We start from the raw sequence: 6,000 nt of genomic DNA, 5'->3' as shown, positions 1-6,000 counted from the left end.
CATCTTTGCTCAAAAGTGTGCCAGTTCACCCAAATGTGGTATAGTGGTTGATATGACCAGGATTGATATGAACAGTTGAAGTGCTTACTTCCCCCCACTCTCAACTGAGTTGACATGGAAAATAAATCAATAATCATTATATTCTTAAATTTAAAACAAAACAAAACAAAAGCAAGAACAGTCTTTATGAAATCATCTGCCTGGAAGAAGTAAATCACAAACTATGCAAACTATAGTCTTGCATGCAAATCTTGAAAGGCAATTATTACACGGGACTTTATTTGACAGTCTTATTATTAGACTTCTTTGACAAATAAAAAACCATAGCTGAGGATGGTGGATGACCATTTATTCAGCAAACGTGTATTTGATTAGCTTTATGTGTCAAATGATCTTTTAGGAGCTGTGAGAAATAGAAAAATGAGTCAATACAAAGTCTTCCTTAAAGTATTTCTTCTGAACTAGGAGAAAAGGATGAGCCTACTTTTAAACGCTTATATGTATAATGCATGGTAGAAACATAGTAAAAATGACATGAAATGAGGTTTTTCATATTCTATAGGAGTTAGAAAAGGTTAAATCCATATCTAACTGGCTTTATAGTAGGTGGGTGTGGAAAGGAAGCCTTCATCTAGGAAATGGCATTGCTCTGGGGTCTTGAACAATGTGTTAGGCTTGAGAAAACTTATGAATAGGATGGAAGTTCTAAGATGAGGATTCAAAGTGGAGAACACAGCAGAACAACAAAAGCAGAGCACCCTATGAGGAAGAAAACCATTGTAGAATCAGAAGAGTTTACAAAAGAGTCTTAGAAACAAGATTGGAAAGTACTGAGTGCATATCATGAAGCTCCCTGAATGGTAGAACAGTGAAGATGGACTTCAGTCAACAGGCAACTTAAAGAAGTAATACAAGTTTTCAGCAGGGCCATAAGATACAAAATGTCATTTAATCCATCATCACCTACTCTGTCCCACTCATCTGCCTCCTCTCTCTCTCTCTCTCTCTCTCTCTCTCTCTCTCTCTCTCTCTCTTTCTCTCTCTCTCTCTCTCGTTTCCTTTTAAAACTTTATTTTTATGAATGAATAAAGGCTGTTTTTCTCTTTTAATTTTGATCAACATCAGACGCTGTCATTGCTGATTTAGCTTCTATTCTGTCCCTCTTACTAAAGCACTCTTTTTTATTTAAGGCAAACATGTACCTAGGTAAAAATCTTCCCCTTCTCAGCATAAGAGGCCTGCTAATAAAGTTCACAAACTTGTTGCAGCGATGTTGCTAAACTTTTTTGATATCAGAGGGATTATTCATTATGAATTTGTACCAACTGGACAAACAGTTAACCAAATTTACTATTTGAAAGTGCTGAAAAGGCTGAGTGAAAAAGTTAGATGACCTGAACTTTTCGCCAATTCATGGCTCTCACATTACTACTATGCACCAATTTTACGACACTGTGTGTGAAGGAGTTTTCTGCCAGGAAACAACTGTATTGAAGCACTCTCCCTACTCGCCTAATGTGGCCCCCAATGACTTCTTTTTTTACCTGAAGATAAATGAAATATTGAAAGGAAGACATTCTGATGACATCCGGGACATCAAGGGTAGTACAATGACAGCTCTGAGGGCCATTCCAAAAAAGAATTCCCAGATTGCTTTGAAGGGTGGACTAGGCACTGGCATCAGTGCATAGTTTCCCAAGGGGAGTCCTTCCAAGGTAACCATAGTGATATTCAGCAATGAGGTATGTAGCACTTTTTCCAGGATGAGTTCACAAATTTAATTGTCTGACCTCGTAGACTCCTTTACTCAGGGGATGGGTTACTAAGTGAGCTGTAAGGATAGCCTAATTGGTGGATTTTTATAACTGACATTGTTTTTTCCGTGTTTTTGTTTTTCCTTTTAAAATGTGGGTGGACTTAGCTAACACATACTGTTTTTTTCTCCTTTTTTAAATTTTACTTTTTTATATTAGTTTCATGTGTACAAAACAACATAATGATTGGACATTTACACCCCTTACAAAGTGATACCCCCCAAGTTGACTACCTCTGTGACATTGTACTTAGCTGTTACACTACCATTGACTATATTCCCTATGCTGTACTTTACATCCCAAATAAATATACCGGGGGTTCCAAAAAAAAGTATACCAGTGTATACAAAACACTTTGGTCAGTGTTGCTCAAGTAGGAGTTTGCCATAATCAGAAGTGTCTGGGTGCTGATGGTAACCACTTTGAGCACCTCTTGTAATTGCAGAAGACAAATGTGACTTGTATTCATCTTTTGTTATCAGTGCATATTGAGTATTACAATTTTAATATTTTTTTTCCTTTCTTAAAATGTGTATACATTTTTGGCAACCTCTGTATATACATATCTACATATATATTTAATTTTAGTTGATATTCAACATTATTCTACTTCAGCTTCAGGCGTCCAGCACAGTGGCCATGCATCTATACAATCTATGAAGTGATCCCGCTGCTAAGTCCAGTGCCCATCTGGCACCCTACATAATCTTTACAACATGAGTGATTGTTTTCCCCACACTGTATTTCAGATCACTGTGACTATTTTGTGACTACCAATTTGTACTTTCTAATCCCTTCACCTTTTCCCCCATCCCACATCCCCCTCCCATCTAGCAACCATCAGTTTGTTCTCTGTATCTCTGAGTCTATTTCTGTTTTGTTTGCTAATGTGTTCTTTAGATTCCACATATAAGTGAGATCATACGGTATTTGTCTTTCTCAGTCTGACTTATTTCACTTAGCATAATATTCTCTAGGTCTATCTATGTCGCTGCAAGTGATAAGAAATTTTGTTACTTTTATACAATGGACTATCACTCTGCTATAAAAAGAATGACATCTGCCTTCTCTTGAAGCTGTCTTCTTAAGTCATCATTGTGTCTTCCTGTCTCTTCAAAATACCCTGTGGTAAGACCACATCAAGCTGGATTCAAAGAAAGTAGTGGCTGCTAATTTTCCTGCATTGCTTTCTCTTATTCTTATGTCCATCAGGAATGTCATTTCAGAAGGCTTCTGTGAATATACACCCTGAATATCAGCAGGACTAATCTGCTTAATTCTGTTGTTGTGCTGTCACATATGGCCAGGAACCACAGGCTTTTGGGGAAGCAATTGTTAAATTGTACTCCTCCCTCGCATTTATCACATGTTTTTTTGAAAAGCTTGTTTGTGTCTATAATATAGTATGGATAGCAACTAGAATCCAGAAAGTACTTAATATATTAATCTAAATATATAAATATAAATAACATTTTAAAATATGAAATATTGTAATATATTTTCCTTGCTTTACATAAGAAAGAAGACAATTGCTCAGGGCACTAAACAATAATTTACAAATTTTAAATTCATTGCTTTCTTTACTTATTTATTAGTAAGCATTTATTAAGCTTCTTTGGCGGCAAACGTAATGTTTTTTGAAGAAAAAGATTGTAGGGACAGAACCCCAGAGAGCAGTTTCTAGGCTCTCAACCTCACCTGGAAACGTGCTGGCTTGGGTAGTAGATGACCATCAGCTGTAACTAGTTGGCCATCAGCAGTAACCAGTTAGCCATTAGCCACTAATATAACTGCCACGGCTACACTAGAAAGCATAGATTGTGGCTAGCAAGTGTGGTTAGCAAGCAGGTTACATTGCAGATTACCTCGTGTTGATCCTACTTCCTGTGTCTTGCCTGGCCACCGAGACTGGGGTGCAGGAAGATCCCTTGTTAGGATCCTGAAGGACGTTTGCGTTTTTGTGTCGACCAGCCGCCATCAAGAATATAGTGGTATGAATCCATGGTCATCCTATCTATGACTCCATGGGTGTTCCTTTTTGGCCTCACCATATCCTGTATTCTTATGAGGGGAGAGGGTGGTGAGACTCTGCATGACTAAGATACTCTACAGTCATTCTTCTCTCAGGGAGACCATAGTCTCCCTCTGATAATGTCTCCCAAGAAGATCTCTCTCTCTCTCTCTCTCTCTCTCTCTCTATCTCTATCTCTCTCTGTCTCCCTCCCTCTCTCCCTCCCTCCCTCCCTCCCTCCCTCCCTCCCTCCCTCTCTATCTTCCCTACTCTTTGCAGATAAATTCATTACCAACATGATTTGGCTATTTCACTTTGTCCATTAATACCTTATGTAACTGGGTTCTAGAAAGGAAATAACTGCAAAGAGATTTTCTATTTCTATTTCTGTCTCCATTTAGGCAAAGAGAAGCAGACCTGCCAATTTCAATTCCAATTAAGTCAGAGGTACAAAAAGTAAAGAGGTTGTGACAGAACTCCTGTAGTACCTATGATAGAGCACAATATAGGGAAGCTCACAGTTGCCTAAGCTGAGGTTCATATATCAGAAATCATTTTTTAAAAATGTATATAAATTTATTTAAGTATAGTTGGTATACAATATTACATTAGTTTCAGGTGTACAATATAGTTATTTGACATTTGTATACCTTACAATGTGATCACCACAATAAGTCTAATAATAATGTCACCATGCAAAGTTATCACACTTTTATTGACTATATTCTGCTTCACCTTTTTCACCCATCAAAGCAATAAAAAGCCTCCCAGTGATGTAAAGAATGTAGTCCTTACTTCTCCAGGAAGCAAAAGTTAGCACAGGGCCTGATAAATTAATTACTTAGGAGGACAGGAGACAGGTGGTGAGCTATGGGAGGGCGGATGCAGCAGAAACCTCAACAAGAAAAAAAAGCCAGAGTTTAAAACTGAAAAAGAAAGAAAAAAATGCAACTGTACAAAGATACATATGGAGGGAGTTTAAAGCTATATATATATATATATATATATATATATATATATATATATATGTAATAAATGTAAATATAAATATATATATATCTGTGTGTGTGTGTGTATATATATATATATATATATATATATATATATATATAAATTTGTAGAAAGTATGAAAATGACAGAAAAATATGGAGATATACAAAAAAATTAGCCTCAATCCTAACTTAGAAAAATAATTATTCTGGTCATTTTGATGTTTCTTTCCAGACTTTTTTTTTTCCATTTTGAAAAACATAGTCAAGATCATACTATATACGATATAAATCATGCTCCCTCACTGAAAATTTTATAACATAAATATTTTCTCATCATTAAAATTTGATGAGAAAAAAATTTGATGAGAAAAAAATTTGATGAAAAAAAAAAGGAAGAAAAAACAATCAATTTAGCCTTCCTTAATGAAACTAATATTTGTTCCTAAACTTCCTACAGTGGAGCTGTCAGTATCAAAATATTTCCTTTTATCAGATCAGAGAAAGATTTATTTTTCAAGAAGGTTGTGGGGACAGAGCCAGGAGAGCAGTTCCCAGGTTCACAACCTCACGTGGAAAGGTGCCTGCTCAGGTAGTAAATGGCTATCAGCTGTAACTAGTTGGCTATCAGCTATAACCAGTTAGTCATTGGCCACTGATATAACTGCCGTGGCTACGCTAGGGGGTTGGTTGGTTGGTTGGCAGAGAAACGGACTGCAATTTGCAGCTAGCAAGAGCGGTTGGTTGGTAGATAAGCAGACAGCGGATTATGGCTAGCATAAGTGCGGTTAGCAAGCTGATCCTGTGGATCCTACTTCCTGTGTCTCGCCTGGCTGCCAGCAAGACTCTGGTGCAGGAAGACCCCCTGTTGGGGTGCTGGAGGATGTTTACTTCCTCTATCTCGATCTGCCGCTGATGAGAATATGTAAGCACCTTGGCTGTGAGCCTCTATTGTTCCAGCATGGTACCCTGAGAGGCGCTGGCTGTGCCCAGGAGGTTTGGCTGTGCCCAGAAAGACTGGTGGTACCCTGAGAAACCCTGGCTGTGCCCAGAAAGTAGGCAGACATTGAGGGACACCCCTTGGGACATTACTTGAACTGGACTGAAATTTTTTCTCATGAGCTGGGTTCCTCGCGTAGGGCCCCTCACGGAAGATGCTTGTTGCATAGATTGTGAGGCGAGACCT

This window comes from Rhinolophus hipposideros (assembly GCF_964194185.1).
Source record: "Rhinolophus hipposideros genome assembly, chromosome: 10".
In the NCBI taxonomy this organism is placed as follows: Eukaryota; Metazoa; Chordata; class Mammalia; order Chiroptera; family Rhinolophidae; genus Rhinolophus; species Rhinolophus hipposideros.
Note: the sequence above shows the minus strand (reverse complement) of the source record.